Source organism: Lepisosteus platostomus, chromosome 5, assembly GCF_059453375.1.
Source record: "Lepisosteus platostomus isolate fLepPlt1 chromosome 5, fLepPlt1.hap1, whole genome shotgun sequence".
Lineage (NCBI taxonomy): Eukaryota > Metazoa > Chordata > Actinopteri > Semionotiformes > Lepisosteidae > Lepisosteus > Lepisosteus platostomus.
Window position 1 is genome coordinate 10,929,468 of NC_142615.1, and position 18,500 is coordinate 10,947,967.

The 18,500-nt window shown below is 40.4% G+C and overlaps 1 non-coding gene across 1 annotated transcript; it reads left to right on the plus strand.

The window, feature by feature from the left end:
- The first annotated feature begins 3,109 nt into the window (after positions 1 to 3,109).
- Positions 3,110 to 3,191, plus strand: trnal-uag (transfer RNA leucine (anticodon UAG)). Its single transcript has one exon. It is a non-coding gene; the product is annotated as a tRNA-Leu (tRNA).
- The last annotated feature ends 15,309 nt before the right edge of the window (positions 3,192 to 18,500 follow it).

The following is an 18,500-nucleotide window of genomic DNA, read 5'->3' on the forward strand; positions in this document are numbered from 1 at the left end:
GAAATGTTGCAGAAACACAATCTGATATTTTGATACAGCTAGGCCAGCGCTTCCAAAGCATGCAGGTGTAGAACAGGACTTAATGCATTTTTATACAAAAATTCGTATTCTATATTCTGGTCGCTTGCAAATTAGAATGGCATATGTTTAGCAATAATATTATTTATGGTACCTGAAAGTTTCAGGTTGTTGCACAAAGCTAAGGTATGCGTATACGTGATCTGACAACTGGAATCAATTTCCTGTCGTTAAACTCTGTTTATTTTTAAGTTGAGGCCCAGGATCCAAATCTTCAGTTCTGATTTTTTAAAGTGATATCTTTCCTTCCTGTCGTGGAAGTCACACGATGTGAGCAATTGTATTTTTTACGTTGCGATCCAAAGAGCCTCAGACGCACAGTCTAACAGTAACCAAACCAGAATGGATTCTGCTGGGAGCCGGGCTGAGCTCATTCTCACTCCCTTTGCTGAAAACAGAATTATTTCTTCCCCGAACATCGTCTACAGATCACTTGTGCGCTTTTAACCTTCTCGCAGCTACGGGCGAGACTGACGCTCATGATATGAAGGCACCCGCTGGAAGACATTCTCTAACTCTCAAAATCGCGACAGACTTCGGTTTAAAAAAAAAAAAGTAGATATAGCCCTGAAAAAAGCATTAGCTTTATCAGTTTTTACATTAATCTATTTTGAATCAAAGTTTGATTTTTTTTATTGCATTTTACATTATAATAATAATAATAATCATCATCATCATTATTGCTTACACTTATATAGCGCTGTTCTGGATACTCCACTCAATGCGCTTTACAGGTAATGGGGACTCCCCTCCACCACCACCATTCTCCTGAATGATCACAGGACCTCGGTTTTACGTCTCAGCCGAAGGACGGCACCTGTTTACAGTTTAGTGTCCCCGTCATTGTACTGGGGTATTAGGACCCGCATGGACCGCACTGTGTGCGCCCAGCGACAGAAACCAGATGTGTGTCGGGCTCGGCTGTGAGGAGGACAATGACGTCACGGGGACAAAGTAGAGGAAATCAAAACGGTTCTATAAAAGACCTGTGTCAGCTGTTGGTTTGCAGTCTGGACTCTAAATCCTCCGATCCGATTTTAAATCTCTCTAATACCTGACCGGCTTCTTCCGAGTATTTATTCGTATACTTATTAGTAGTATGAAGGATGTGACAAATTTATGATTTCTTGGAACAAAATGGTTTTTATTTGCATTCGAAATGAAGCAGAATTTTACCGCGACACACAAACCCTTTGTCTTTTTTAGATAGTGATTTTTAAACAGATATAAATGTAGAAAACGTGTTTTATTTTAGCACTACAATAGCAGGGTCAGTGGCGTAATGAATAACGCGTCAGGACTTCCATCAGAAAATTATACTGTAGGTTGGACTGCCGTCTGGCTTGTTTCGTTTATACCACTTACATTCTTTTATATAAATGAACTCCACCTGAAAGCTATAGAACACACTTTAGGTAAGTTGTCTGCAGCCTCATGCGAATTTCGACAACTTACCCAAAACACTGTACTGTCTGGAGTTCAGCTCCAGCTCTGAACTCAATTGCAATGAAAAACCATGCGTAACAAAACTGGAGAACAGCTGAACTTGTGCTCAGTTCGGTGATGAGGGTTCAGAACTGTCCTTGTTGTAATTAGCACGAACTGCACAGGCTCTGAATCAGACCATGTCAATTAGTCTGATCAGTGTAGGACACGTTAATGTAGAATTATTAATAGGCTTATTAGTTAGTTAGTTAGTTAAGGTTTACCCACCTGAACTAATGTAGAATTATTACTTGGTCTGTCTCTTGTTTGTATATAAATGAATGTCTCTGACAACTTAATGTTAGTTTTACGATGTAGGTCAGGCGTTGACATATGCACGAGTATACGAAATGTCTCACTCCTGATTCAACTCATGTTCTATAGGAGATTGGCGATTCCTCCTGTTTCTCGTACAACCATATCAGAACAGAAGACCGTGTCACCCAGCTGTGATTCAAGATCGACTCGCATCTTTATCCCTTTTTTGTTCGTGATCATTATTTTCTTTAGTTATGATCAATATTGAACTTTTTCGAAATGAAATGACAATAATCAAACATGCTGGCAGATTTTTGAAAAGTATTCGGAATTGACAGGGTGCCCCTTTGGAACAGTCGTCAGAAAATGTGAGAAAATGAAAGTTATGTAAGCTCTCACACAAAGCATTGAAGATTGGAATCTGAGTGTAAAAAAGCTACCCGTCTCCCAATGATAGGCAGGGATACACACCATGACTCGAATAGACTCAGCGAACTTTAACACCTATGATATTACGAGTGCTTTGCACGTGTCGAATTTCAAGAAGGAACTACTACAACAGTTGTGGATATAATTCATTACCACCGGTAAAGTCCAATACCGGCAACTTCTGAGAAAATAATGTTCACTCATGGAATTTGGTCTTTGAACGGCTGGCGGGAAAATTCATTTATACTCCTGTTGCACCCTCAGCTGAAACATGTTAAAATAACAACGCAGATTTGTTGGAGAACCTGACAAGAATTATTGGGTTAGTACTGTATGTATTCTTGTATATTTACTTTAATTTTAATATAAATGTAAACATGCATGCTGTATAATCTATTGTAATTTTAAAATATGTTAGCTGAGGATGCGAGGGGGGCTATTATACCTTGTGAAACACGCAAGGAACTGTAAAAAAGGCTGGTATTTGAAAAAAATTGGCGATCACAAGAAAACCACAATTTATGTGGTATTATCATCAATATCCTTCAAAATCTATGTTCAAATGAAGGATTTAAAGAAACTATGAAAAAAGCAACAGTAATAGCAGAGGATTTTGATTTTTGCTCTTCAAGTCAGTAGATCGACGTAGAGTTGCGCCCCTACAAACAGCACAAAGGATGAAACCCACCTCTTTCGCTATTGCTATGTTTGTGCCGGTGAAAGTAGCGTTTGTGCTATTGAAAGCATCTCGGAAGATGAAGTTGCAGTCACTTCCACATGTCATGATATCATTAGATCGGACAAGAGCTGAAGCCCCCCAGTCCAAGCCAGGAATGTGAGGAAGACGAACACGGAGGAAGGTAGTGTGGCCGAGCGGTCTAAGGCGCTGGATTTAGGCTCCAGTCTCTCTGGGGGCGTGGGTTCGAATCCCACCACTGCCAAATGTTAGTGTTTTAAGACCTGCAATACGATCAGTAAAAGTGCTTTTTGTTAGGCTGCAGGAGGTGTTTAGAGATAGACTTTCTAAAAGACAGGCTTAACATCAAGGCAGAAAAAATATTTTGTTTTCTCAACAAAAATTCTCTTTGGCATGTTCAGCTTTATGTAGGGAACAACATCTGCCAAGATCACTTTTGAGGCAGTGCACATGATAGTGTACCGGCAAGTACAGTACATTCAATATTGGCTGTGGTGGTGAGCTGCTTTTGTCTGTGAAACTTTTAATTCTTCACGCCGAATCGTTGGCAGGGGTAATAGCTTATCTTTGAACAGAGCGCTCCATCAGAAATACTTTGTTCGTGCTCAAAAGAGATCAGAGGATTAACTTCATGAATTCACATAGCATACCTTCCAGGAAAGATTTAAAAGGGGAATTGATTGTGCTACCTGATGTTGTTCCTGTGGTTTCTTTGGATACAAAGGTGAATGTTCTTTGACGTTCTGCTAGAGTATCCACTGGGTGGGTTTTATCGATTAGCTCAGATAGGTCATCAGTGCTCCGTCTCCGGAAAATAATCAGCACTGTTTTTTCCTGTGCTGTCTTTTAAAACATATAAGATCACGAGTTTACAGATTTCTCCAAATAACAACTATACATTTTAACCCAGCAGTTAGCATTCCTTCAATCCAATAGTTTTACTCTAGGTTAAAAGCAGCGCAATATACAGAGAGATGATATTCAAATATTTCAACGTTCTGTTGGATTACCTGTATGGAGATATCGCTCAGAATTCCTAATATGATTTTGAGTTCAGTTTTGCTTTACTACTTTCAGAGTCTTATATTGACCTTGCTGAAGCAGAGAAGTGACATAATCACAAATAGTCTTATTAATATTTCAGTTAAATCTTTTTTTCTGTAGTAACATCAGTTGATATTAATATTAGTCCTGATTTATAATTTTTTGTCGTGGTTGATCTTAAATAATTTTGTAATTAGTTTCAGTTTTGAAAAATCATGCAGAGAAGCTACCAAAACTGGTATAGTTCATATAATGATTAATGCAATAGCAGCATTTTGCGTTGAAAACAAAAAGTATATCTTGGTATGAATCCTAACACTTCATAGGCAGCGTTCTAGGACTTCTCGCTTCAGATAAAGTTGTCAATACATCATAGATTTCTACTCAATCAATATCAGCAGTGTTATCACTACCGAACGCTAAATATAGATCCTGGCAATACTTCGTGAGATCTTCGTAAGAAAATCCCAAATACTACGGAAGGAATCAAATTTATATGTTTCTTTGGATCGAGAAGATGATCATTATGAGACTCAAAACATGCCTGTCTTTTCTTTTTTCGAGGACAAATGGATTATTGAGGTGTAAAGATGGGTTCAAAACCAAAATCACCTGCTATCGCTGCTGTTTCTTCAAATCCTTCAACTGATCATCTATATCGAGGAATAATATATAGTTTCTTCAAATCCTTCAACTGATCATCGACATAGAGAAATAATATTATACAATTGTGGTTTTCTGTTAATTGCCAATTTGACTGTAATTACATCTTCGTTTACAGATGTCTTGCATGTATCACAAGGTATAATAGTCGTCGTGCGTCCTCAGTTAAAATGTACGACAAAAGTACAACATTTATGGTTACATCCATATTAAAATGAAGGTAAATATACCAAGATATTAAAATACAATTGTACAGTCCTAACTTAATAATGCCTGTGAAGTTTTCCAACAAATCCGAACTGTAATTTTGAAATATTATAGCTGAGAATGAAAAGAGAGTACAAAGATCAAATTCAATGAGTCAAAATGCACCAGTAGTTCTCTAAACTGAGTTTCTTCCCTGAAATGACTTGCTTGCGAAGCACCAAGCAGCCTTGAACGGATCGCGGAAATCAAATATACAGTACAGATGGATTCAGAGTGTGCTTTCCAACTTTTGTGCAACAATTACCTTTGATAGGGTGGAGTTGTCTTCACAATCTGGGTTAAATAAAAAGGAGTGACGTCAGTGTTAAACAGCTTTCCTTCTTGGAGAACAACGGTTGTGTTCCATATTTCTAATTATTTTGGTTTCAAGATCGCAATTTAGTGTGAAACATAAAAGCTAGCTGGATAAGGTTTATTAATTTCCCTCATGGGATCAATAAAGTATCTACAGCAGTGGTTCTCAAACTTTTTGGACCAAGTACCACCCCTAATCCAACCAAAGCATCCAAGTACCACCTAGAAGTCATCATCTCATAGGAACCCCAGAAATAAATATTATAATAATGAACTTTATTTGAAATAGCGCCTTTAAAGGTGGCTTCTCAAAGTATTTTACAGAAAAAAAACATTAACAACAACTAATAAAAAAGCACCATTTCAGTGAGAGGGGTGAGCCTATTTAGTTGAGCAAAGGAGATGTGAATTAATTTTTCGAGCCTTGATACAATTCACAACAGAGTCTAACAGATATTAAATCGTCAGGCATTTTCTTGACGGCAAAGGTCTCGCGGTGGATGTTGTAATGCGTACATTAATTTCTGGAGCAACCTCTCTAATTCGTGCAACTGCACCGTTATGTCGGCTTGTCATTGCTCTAGCACCGTCTGTACAAACTCAGACGCATTTTATCAAGTCGAGGCCATTCTCTTCGAAAAATTCATTCAGAAGCTGAAATATGTGCTCTCCTGTAGTTCCTGTTGGTAGCGGTTTACAGAACAGAAAGTCTTCATGGGACATACCCTCAAACTCTTATCTAACGTAAACGAGCAAATTGGCCAAATCGACTACAGACTCATCTAATTGCAGTGAAAAACATCTGCTCATCTTAACGTGCTCTATCAGTGTACTTTTGATATAATCCTTCATTTCAATAATTCTATGAAAGACTGTGTCTTTCAGGGGGAGGGGGGCAGCAGGTCGAGCTGTTTAGCAGCTTTTTCTCCACACATAATACGTGTCAGCTCTTTTGCCAACGGTAAATAAGGTTCTTCAAAAATAGTGTAGCTTACCTGCTTTAGCAATCCGCAAGCTTGCATTTTTCCGCGTTTCTGTTTTTATTTCCGTATTTATTTAAAGTTTTTATTTCATGCGCATGGGAGCGAAACACAGAGACGCTTGGTGTATTTTTCTCAAATTCGAACAGTTCTTAAATATTTTTCTGTTATCACGCTTTCGTGTGCTCACAAGATTGCCTGCGTTCGTAGCACGCATTTCTATGCATTCCTGTGTTTACAATGTTGGCATTGTTCCAAAATCACGCACATTCTCCTTTCTCCCTATTTGCTGGAGATACAATAGCTTTTTTTAAATACAATTGGTCACTTGCATCCGTAGCACGCATTCCTATAGAGTGGTATAGAATTACAGAGTATCTCTTGTGTCCACTGAAGTATTAGCATGCACTGTATCGTAGTACGTAGGCTGCGTATTCGACACGTATTAAAATACAAAATATGAAAACCCGTCCCGATTTTTCAGTGCACACTACACAGTTCCAGGGTAATTTGGCGTACCACCTGGTGGCACTCCACGTACCACTGCCAGTACGCGTACCACAGTTTGAGAACCACTGATCTACAGTATCTATAAATCTCTTACACGTCATTTACAATGGCTTTTCAACTAATAGCCCGTGCAGGGATCAAACCCTAGCTATTGGTACAGTACGAGTTGCGTAAGGCTCTGTAACGCGCAGATGAGAAACTAACCTCTACTTCTTCATTATATACACAGTGAGCTATATATGCGAGCTTACTGCCTCCTACGGGCTCTGTATTTGATTGCGGTACAAGACCGGCCGTGGAGATAAAGTGAGACGGGTGTGTACATTAAAAGGCTCATAGTGTCCCTGGGAGGGCTCAAACCACCACCCTTTTGGTTAACAACCGAACCACAAAGACTCATGTACAGCTTAACACTTCTCGGTCTCAGTGAAAGTGATACACTCCGTAAAATTTCCAGAGATTCATTTATTTTTAAAGGAAAATCACCAACAGCGGCCGAGATCTACTGGAGTTTTTTCATTCTATACTGCGATTTCTGAAGGGTACTCTGTGAAAATACGAGTTTTGACGAGAAGGGATGGACATATAAGGTCAAAAGGCTTGGGGAATTGAACTTTAAGGTGAAGACTGCGGGTTCAGTAGCAGCAGAACCTGATCAGTATCAGTTGACTCCGATATACTTTGAAAATGAACTTGGGGATTTAGAGTCAGACGTGCTACCGTTGCACCATGGGGTACTTAAGTTAAAAAAATAGGGAAAAAAAATCAGTGTTCCTGGATCTGTAATTGAGAACAACACCTGCACAAGAGCTGCGCAGGAAGAATAAAATGTGGTCTGGGATGAAGAGACTCTCTTCGGAAGAGCGGCGCTCTTCACAGGAGATTTTTTTTTGTGAAGTTGATTTGTCTCCTTTGGGAAATTCAAAGGTGCTGATAGCCGTGGCGCAAAGGTAGCATATCTGACTCCATATCAGAAGGCTGCATGTTCAAATCACATTGAGGTCTGCTTTTCGTTTTTCAGGTTCTGCTCGTCCTAAACACGGAATTCACACCATGTAGTTGAGTTCTATCTGTACACCACATAGATAATCTAAACAAAATAGAGCCCTACTGGACATACAGTTAGGATCTCACACAGCGAATACCCTTGAACACAAGAGAGAAGGCACAGTTCACATCTGCGAAACATCACATCCGTCTTAAGAGAGAACTACATCAGAGAATGGAATCCCGGAAGTTTCAAATAACTTCTTTTAATACAGGTTCAAGCAAACCTGAAAGTTAGGGAGTTTCCGGACACTTTTGTTTTATTAAAAAGTGTCTGAAGCCTGAAAATGTAATTTGAAAAAAAAAAACGCTATTGGACATTAGCAGGTACTTTTTGTAACGATTTGCTATTTCATGCTGGAAAACAAAGGAAACAGACCCAATGTTTGCTTTTAGGTGCGGTTCATTACATAATAGACATCTATTACTGAGGAGCTTGAATAAAATTTACACGAGCCAGGTAGAAGTCGAACCTACAATCTTATGATTCAAAATCAGATGCATTATTTATTAAACTGCTGGTATTTCACATAACCGGAATTCCCCCATAGTGTGCTCAGCGTCGCTACTAGTAATATACCGCCCCGTCTAAAATTTCAAAGTGAGAAACATGTGTTTTCCGATTTTTTATGATTTTTAAAATATTATTTCTTTAAATCAGACAAAGGGTTTATGTTTCGCACTGGAATTCCGATTGATTGAGAATTCAAAGAAAGACTGTTTTCTTCCACAACACCGTATAATTATTACATCCACCAGACTCTCCAACTTCTCCAGACCTTGGTGGGTGAGCATTTACTCCGATAAATTAGGTCACGTATCATGTTAAATCACCTCTTCTCAACACAACATTTCCTGGTGCACGTTTTCTCTATGAAAAAAAAGACATTTTTCCCTTGCACGATTTCTCGTTTTTTTATCAAAGCGTACAGAAATAAAAAAGAAGAAGAAATAGTGTTGCAAAAGAACTCTGTCGCCCTTGGGAGATGTCAAACGCATTGGACATGAAAAATGCCGGATAAAAGCCAGTTCTCTTCGTTTCTCAGTGTCGGGGCTGCTACTGTATGTAAAAGAGGCAATTTGCTCTGAGAGCAGGTTCAGCGCTTTCTGAACGCAGATGTCTCAGAGCGGTGTGTCCAAGAGGCTGTAAAAGGTGATGGTGGTCCTGTCACCGTAGCTTATTTGGTTAAAGTGCCTCTTTATTAAACAAAAGAACCGAGATTCAAATCCCAGCCGTGTCTTTCTTCCTATCTTGTAGTACAGAACGTACCATCTTGGGCACTCACAAAGGGCTTGATTTCGTTAAATGCATGTGTTCATTTCCTTTCTGGAAAACTTGTTTTTGATGAAATTCACACAGATTGTGAAACATGAAATTCAGTTCTTGGTTATCAGTGCAGAAGAAATATTACCGGCTGGCAAAATAAATGGTAAGAGATTATTTTTTTTTGATTCGAGAAGAGACTCCATCAGTCAGTCTCTGTGGCGCAATCAGTTAGCGTGTTTAGCTATTAACCGAAAGGTTGGTGGTTCAAGTCCACCCAGGGATGGGTTTCTTCTGTGATGTAAACATTGTTTTCACATAGGTCGATTGGATTTCTCAGCTAAACCATAGCCATTTTAATATTTGTAGGAAATGTGACTGTTCAACACTTGTCAAAAATGTCCAATAATGCCCAACATCGCAACTCCCCAGAAAACCATATTCACCCAAGAAAAATGATCGTTGAATCGTCATTTATACTCCCGTCACATCCTCTGCTGAAATATTTTAAAAATACAATGCAGATTTGTTTGAGAACTTGACAAGCATTGTTTTGTTAGCACTGTGCAGTTGGATTTTGATATTTGAAAATATTTACCTTAATTTTAAACTGTAAATACTGTACAATCTATTGTAATTGTGTTGTAATATTAAAATATGTTAGCTGAGGATGCAAAGGGGTGAAAGGGAAAGGTCAGAGGGTATAGTAACAACAAGGTTAGGATTGGTGGAGGTGGTAGGGGTGTTGATGGTTTTTCTCTGTAGAGGATGATTGAGTTTTTTATCCTTCTCTGAAGTGAGAAACTGGAAGAGTGCAGTTGAGAGATCTGATGAGGTTAGTTATAAAAGGAAGTTGATGTGGAGCTGTTAGCCGTAAGAATTCCTTAATGTCTTTGATGTTGTCATCAAAGATAAACTGCAGTAAGCAAAGATAAAAAGAAAATTATCTGTGCATACTGCCCTGTCTTTCTAACACCTGAAGAAGGCTCCACGGCCAACACGTCGTGTTTCCTTTCTTCTCTTTTCAGCATGGAATAACCCTTTACTTGTTCCTTTGCAGCCTACGCATGCTGACGCAGCTACTCACCTGATATTTAACATTCCTATAATCACAACTATGAATGTCCACTGTGGGTATTTTTTCCATGATTATTTATTCTATCATTGAAGCATATTTTATGTCATACTGAAGTGTCATAATCACCGATTTTTTTTTTCATTTAGAAAGTCAGAAAATGATAAATCACTATGAATTGCATTAAGCCTGTTCTGATCTAGAGTTTCTATATACTTTAACATGCCATGTTCACAATGTCACAACTCAGAAATGCAACAGTGAAGTGTTGTAATTACCAATGTACATAGTGTTGGAACATTGAGATGTTTTGGTAATGAGGAAGGAGGGACATGCCATGTTCACAGGGTCATATTTGAAAAAATGGCACTGTAAAATTTCCTAAAGTTCAGGATTTTGATAGTCTGTTCCATTGTCTCTCACACCTCAGTGTCAGAATTTTTAGATGTTTTTATAACCAGGGGGTAGGTTTATAGCAAGAAGCAGGAAGTGCCATCACCCGTTGCTCATCCTCGGTTAACCATATATTCTCATATGCCATGTTCTAAATGTCCCATTTATATTAAAAAGTTCTTGTAAAATGCAAGATTTTAAGACTTTTTATGATCAGAAGGCAAGGTCGTGGTAAATATGCAGAAAGTGCCTGTGAACTTATGTTTTGCCTTTGTCTTATTTTCTTATTGTGTTTGTGTTATTGTGAGTTTTGAAAATTGGTTTACAATTTTCTGAAATGTATTTCACACAAAAATGTTATTTGGATAGTCACTACTTACATATTCCCATTTACTGAGGATAAATACAGTAATCCATCCTGATTAGTACTTTTAAAAATTACTGTAAAGAGCCATCTACAGGCGAAAGGCGGCATAACAACACAGCAGCAGCATTAAAGGCAGAAGAAGAAGCTGGCGAATAAGAAGCCAGCTTCAGCCTCGTTAATGCAATACCATTGGGTGAGGTGGAAAAATATTTCTTGCTCTGAATCCTAACATTTTTATAGGAGGTGTTCTAGTACTTCTTGCCTCAGATAAAATTGCCAATACACTTAATTTCTACTCCATCAATATCAGCAGCGTTATCGGTACTGAGTCCTAAATGTACGTCCTGTCATCATATAAAATGTCAAAAGTTTCGACTGCATTCAACTGATCAAATTTCTCTTCGATGACAGTTATAATTTTATCCAAAATACATCCGAAACAAATTTGCACTGTTTTTTTTTTTTTTTTTAATCCAGAAGAGCATCATCATGAGACTCAAAACATACCTGTTTTTTCTTCTTTCCAGGAGGAAGGATTGTTCAGATTCAAACATTGGTCCAAAATCAATGTACTCTCCTATCGCTGTTGCTTCTTTAAATCCTTCATTTGAATGTCGATATTGAGGGATGATATCGTACAAATTGTGGTTTTCTTTTAAAGCAAATTATATTAAAATATGAGCCTCTGTTATAGTTGTCTTGGAAGTTTCGGAAGGTATAATAGACCCCCTTGTGCCCTCAGCTAAAATATGATAAAATATAACAAAATGTATTTACATAGAACAGCATTTATGGTTAAATGTATATTACAATTAAGATAAATATACAAAAGTATTAAAATACAAATGTACAGTCCTAGCATAATCATGCTGTCCAACTGTCTTTTTTGCTTGTCAAGTTCTCCAACAAATCTGTGTCGTAATTTTAAATATTCTAACTAAGGATGCATCGAGAGCATAAATGAATTCTTCTGCTAGCCGTTCGAAGATCAAAGTCCTTGGCTGAATATGATGTCCTTGAATGTTGGTCATTATTGGCCATTCCCAGTGATATTGACTTACATACTTAATTGTTTAACAAAAACATTCACATTTCTTGCAAATATCAAGTGGGTTAAGGTTTTGCTAAGAAATCCGAATAAGTAGAGATGAGGTTTACATTGCAATATTGAGAAGTGCATTTCTGGGTGGGCTCAAACCACTAACCTTTTAATTAACAGAGACTCACGTGTGTCCCTTTTCTCCATTTGCAAGCTTAAAAAAAAGAAAATAATGCTTTTTTCTTACCAGCCTGCGATATACAAGGCAAGATTTGTATTTCATCTTTAACAAGCTGTATGAATTTCATGAAAAGCAAGTTGTTCCAGAAAGAAAATGAAAACTTGCGTTAAACAAAATCAAGCTGTACGTAATCATCCATAGTGATACATTTTGTAAGACAAGACAGGAAGAAAAGCACTGCTGGGATTTAAGCATCTCCTGTTTAAGAGGAAAGCATGTTAACCAAATCAGCCAAAGTGCCCTCAGTGTATCAACACCATGTCTGAGTCAGTGATTGCAGCTGACTGTCACTGGAGGACAGTTCATCGTGAACAAGTCAGCCTGCATAATGAGGGGGAAGAGACTGACTTCTGTGATGCAGTATCGACAGATACTAACCTTCTGTCCAACTGTTCTCTGCTGCATTCTGGAGTAGCAGGTAAATATTGGTTTCCATGCGTGTGTAGGGGTTTTGTGTATTTACTGGGACAATTATTAATTGTAGCAGTAAGTCACAAAATGATTCTTTGATGGCTATTAGAAAACCGACTTTGCGGGTCAACTCATTAACGCTCACACACAGATACTAATACACTTATTAATACATAAAATGTGCATATAAACATAACATATCTTAAGAGTGTGGGTTAGCAGAATACAAAAGGTATATATTAAATCATGAAGAGTTCCAAACCAAGAGGGACATACATTCAGTATACCATTCATTTAGACTGTTTCGTAAATGAACTGGGATTACAACTTCTACACTAGATACTCAAAAGCAAGTACATCACTCATAGGTATTAGATTGATATCAATTGTGGTTGAGGTAACAATTGAATTCTCGAGCTGTAATGCAGAATGTTGAATACTCATCCGATCTGTGTGGATTCAGATCTCCCGCAGACACAAAGAAGCAATCGGCACTCTCTGGCTCGGTGCCAGGCAGTGGCCGGTGCGGCTGGTGAGAAGGAGAGGAGGGAGAGATTCCTGCTGCGATGCGCTGCTGATGCTCTTTGAAGACCGGCTAGTTAGTGTTGGCTGAAACTAGCAGAGCTTGTGCACATGGAAAGTGACTACGGGTCCAAGCCAGTCACACTCTTTAGATGGGAAGAAGACTAGTTCGTTCCCGATGTAGCGCTAGTCCTGAATCCTGAGATTCAGCTGTCGACAGTTCCAACCGTAGTTCACTCGTTGATCAGGCGAGCTTTGAAGGTGGAGTACCCGTGGTTCACGGGGCTTGCTGCTGGGCTAACCTCGGGCGGATCCTTTGGTTATGCGTGGGCAACCTCCGTTCTCGACTCTTAAAACAAAGTTAAGTCCTGGCACTCGGACACACTGGCCGTCACGTGATTGTCCGAGCTGAGTCTGAGAACGTCCTGGAGGGGCACCTTCTGGGCATCGTGCTGCCTGTTTTATCTGGAGGAACTACGGTAGTTCAGTGGCTTAAAGTTCCGCGGGCATTCGAGACCCACGTGGGGTTACCCTGCCCTACCAGTTCCTGATTGGCTGATTGAGGTGGAGGATGAGTAACAGTGACCTCTGACCTTAGGGTTGTAAACCTTGGGATGAACCTCTCCCATGGAATCTCCCAGACAGTAAGGCGCCAGAGATGACCACTTATTAGGGTGGCTGGTGAATCTCAGCCTTGGGAGCTGTTCCTTATCAGGAAACTCTATCAGCTAGAAAAACACCTTAAATGTGAACCAGATGGAATGGCCTCTCTGTATCCAGCTGCACTGAGATGAGGGAGAGAGGGACTGGCAAGGGAGCAGCAAACTTAATTCCTGTATTTTAAATACGCCTTGCCGCTACAGAAGTGTCCTTAGAAGAAAAACATCTTCTATGATAGTGGTACAGTCCATCACACCCCTCCTATAGCCTTTCAAAGAGAAAAAAAACTGACAACAAAGTATGTCTATGTGTGGTAATCAACCAGGTCTTACAAACATTCTTAAACCCTTCCACCTCCTTTCATTGCAAATGATTTGTACATGTTAGAAGGTTAATTTTGGCTTCTGATATTATGGTGGATTAAGAGTCCTGAAATCTTTGTAGAAGTACAAAGATGAAAGAAAGGGCAGTGTAATCATGGCCAAGAGAAGGCAAATGTTGGACTATCTGCTTGGATTGAATGGAGCAAAACGTAGGCAACTCCTTGAGCAGAACCTGCTTCATCCTTCAGACTGGGGTTTCTGAAGATCTGTACATTTGAACTTTCAAAGTGACTAAAGTAAAGGAGTTTTCCCTTTTTACCACATAATTCCCACAGATCAACACTAACAAGCCTAATTCCAGACAGGATTCAATCACTGTCTCTCAGGCATCCCAGCAGTGGATTTCATGACTTCAGAAAGCCATCTTCACCAGTGGAGAACTCAATGCTCTGAGGTTTACTGGCAGAGTCTCACACTGGGTAATGTTATATGTTGATAAATAATGTCCTATGGAATTCTACTATTGATAAATTCTACTATGGAACTGCGATGTGTCTTGAAAAAAATCTTCTATGATAGTGGTACAGTCCAGCACAGCCTTTAAAAGAGAAAAAAAAACAAGGTAAGTCTGTGGTGTAATCAACTAGGTCTTGCAAACATACTTAACCTCTTCCAGCTACCAACATTACAAATGCTGTTTACACATTGATGGTTATTTTTGGCTTCTGATATTATGGTGGATAAAGAGCCCTGGAATCTTTGTAGAAGGACAAAAGAAGGAAAGAAAGGGCAGTGTAACCATGGCCAAGAGAAGGGAAATGTTGGGGAGAGCTTTTTTCATTCACTTTTTATCATTGTTTTTCCAGCCCAACAAAGATCAACATATATGAGCAGGCGTCCTGTGCCAAATCCAATCTGCCTTCCTTCCAAGCATACAGGAATGTGAGTGAATTAAATATTGACATATGAAAATACACAAAAATATGCAATCACACTGTAGTGTGCTTTCTGAAGGCACCAGTTCTGTAGGGTTTGGGCATTTACTGGGACAATTATTAATTGTAGCAGTAAATCACAAAATTGATTCTTTTGATGGCTTTAGAATCCAACCATGCGACGTAACTCAAACAACGCACACACACAGGTACTAATACACGAGGATACATTTATTAATACATAGAATATGCATATAAACCTAACAGATCTTATCGAGAGGGTTATCAGAATACAAAAGGTATATATTCAATCAGTTACAAAGTGTTACACATATCAAAAGGACATACGTTCAATATATAATTCATTTAGACCGTTTCGTAAATGAACTTGGTTATAACTTCTACATTAGATACTCAAAACAAGTACATAACTCTTAGGAATTAAATTGATATCAACTGGTTGGGATAACAATTGAATTCTCGAGCAGTAATGCAGTGAAGTTGAATACTCATCCAATCTCTGGGGATTCAGATATCCTGCGGACTCAAAGAAACAGTTGCAGGCTGTTGCTGTCCAATCCGCGCTCTCTGGCTTGGTGCCAGGCTGTGCTGTGCGGCTTGCGACGGTGCGCTGCTGATGCTCACTGACCGGCTAGTTAGTGTTGGCTTTAACTAGCAAAGTTTGCGCACAGGAGAAAAGATGACTGTGGGTCCCAGCAAGTCAGGAAGAAGACCAGTTCGTTCCTGATGAAGCGCTAGTTCTGAATAGTGATTCAGCTATCCACAGTTCCAACCTGTTCACGAGGCCTGCTACTGGTGCTAACCTCGGGTGGATCCTCTGGTTACTCTCTGGCAACCTCCGCTCTAGACTCTTAGAACAAAGGAAAGTTCTGGCACTCGGACACACTGGCCGTTCCGTGGTTGTCTGGGAAAAGTCTCAGGATGGTCAGGAGGCGCTCTGCGAGAATGTCCTGCCCTTGGGAGCCTTCTGCTCCTGGGCCGTCCTGCCCTGGAATTCTCCTTTGAATTCCCTTTAGAAAAGTCCACAGAATTCTCCTGAATCTTACTACAGGCTCTCTGTGTTTCTTGTTTTTACCTGGAGGAACTTCAGCTCATTGATTGGTGAAAGTTCCATGGGCATCAGAGTCCCACGTGGGTTACTTGGCCCTACCAGTCCCTGATTGGTTGATCAAGGTGAGATATGAGTCATTTACTCCTGACACCTAGGAATGCAGTCCAGATGTCCATCTGGCACTCCCTAGACAGATAGGCGCCAATGGATGACCATTGATCATGATAGCCAGGCTTAGCTAAGTGCATCCCCCTTTGGGAGCTGTCCCTTATCAAAGGAAACCTTAAATCAGCCTGCATGAATAGTTTCTCTGTGGCTGCACCACAGAGATGAACAGAGATGGGGCCTCATTTGGGAAGGCTCAGAACACTTAATTCTTTCTTATTAATAAGCCTCGCTGCTACAACACATATGCAGTTTGAGCAAACATAAGACAATAACCAAGTACCACAAACTACCAGGCATCTAGTATCATTAGCAGTTCAGGTGGGGAGCTGCATCACCATGTGTAGGCTGCAAAGGAACAAGTAATAGGTCTATTCCATGCTTAAAAGAAAAGAAAGAAAACACAACATTTCGGCCGTGGAGCCCTCACACCTGAAGAAGGCTCCACAGCTGAAACGTTGTGTTTTCTTTCTTCTCTTTTCATCTAGTGTCATTAGCCTTTTAACAGTTCCTGTCAAAATAAAATAGAAATGGATAACATTCTAGAGAGAGTTTGAAATACCAAGGTACAATTTAAAACATATCTCTTCCACTACAACCACAATATTTTGGAGAGATCGTTGAACCTCACTGTTCTGACATGTCCATTAGCCTCCGTCCTGCTTCAGCAATGAATGTGGCGGGGCACATTCTGAGGGAGATGAGGTCAATCATGTGTCAGGAAAACCACGCTATGCTTTTTTTTGAGATCCTGAAAAGGACAGAAGGGCCATGTATATGTGTGCAGCTGGATATGTAATTACAGGTGGCGTAGCAGATTCTGCTGAAGCCCCACTGCCTGGTGTGGACGGTAGCTGTGTATATTGCAGCAGAATTGTGCATGTGAGATCAAGGGGGCATGTCATGTGTTTCATCACTTCACTCCCTTCAGTAGCACATGATTCCCTGAGTTCATTGGATGACTTGTGGACCGATCTTTCACGATGAAGAATTCCTTAAGAAGAATAGATCTCGGCCCACCATCCCAATGCCTCCGTCTCAAAACAGCAACCTCCCACTGCCCTTAGTCTGCAAGGCAGTCCTTTCAAATGCGATGACAACGCCTAGAACTTCGTTGCCTTTTGTACGAGCTGAACTTTTGTGCTCATCAATTCAACGCTCTTTCCATCAACTCATCTTGTCTTTTGACGCTTCGTGTTTTGCGCTCCTTTGACTATTGGCATATCGGGTGACTGCAAACACTGAAGTTCTTGCTTACGGAGTGTGGAACATTGTTTTCAACTGATCGCTGTTCTGTCATGGTGACGCCGAGTGAATCTTTCTTTGGCAACATGGGCAGGCTGACAGCAGTGCGAGCGAAAGTAATGGCAAACTTCTTGACTTATTTCTGAATGTGAATGTTCTTTAGAAAAGGGATGCGGCATTGCTTCTCGCCCGTGTAAAGGTCACGCATTCCAGACGTGGTTATGAGCGAACAGTTGCCGCAAGTGTTTGAAAAGAGAAAGAGAGGAAGCAGCCCTGCCCCGTGTGAGGATCAAAGTCAGGCCCTTCAGATGACGAGACTGACGCACTACCAATTACGCCAACAAGCCCAGCTGCAGTACACACACCGGAAAGTTTGCCTCACATGGATTTCAGTCGCCCGTTCCCTAATCTTTAGACGCCCTCTGCTGAATGTTGCATTTGCCTTTTGATCTCACCGATACATTTTTGGTCTGTTTCTGTTGCGAGTCCGTCTTTCAGATCTCACCTAGCACAAGTCTCTGTGGCTGAAGTGGCCTCTCTGCTTCAGCATCGTGCCCTCACTCAGCCATTAAAAATGTCACTCGGACTTCTGACATGCTGGCATGAAATGTCAAGAGAGAGGGGCGGAGTGACGCTTAAGCCAGAGAGAAGATGAAAAGGGGGCGTGGCTGCGAAACGCTTGACAGCTGCACGATGCTCTCCATGTAAGGCGGGACCACAGGCTAAAGGACACCTTTCGGCACATCAAGCTCTAAGCACACACCTGGAGGATGCGGGAATTGATCCTGCTATCTCCCACATGCAAAGCAAGCGCTGTACCATACAAGCCAACCCCCCTCGCTGGGACTTATGCCTCGGCGTCACCTAGTGCCGCTTGTTCCCCTCTTACCGGGCACAGTTCACTGCCCTTCGTCTGAAAGGCAGTCGTGTAATTGCAGCTTTCTTGACTTATTGATGAAGGTCTGACTGGACGAGCGAATGGCGCCTCTCCCCATCCTCAAGCTCGCTGACAGATTGAAATGGAAAGTGCTGCTGT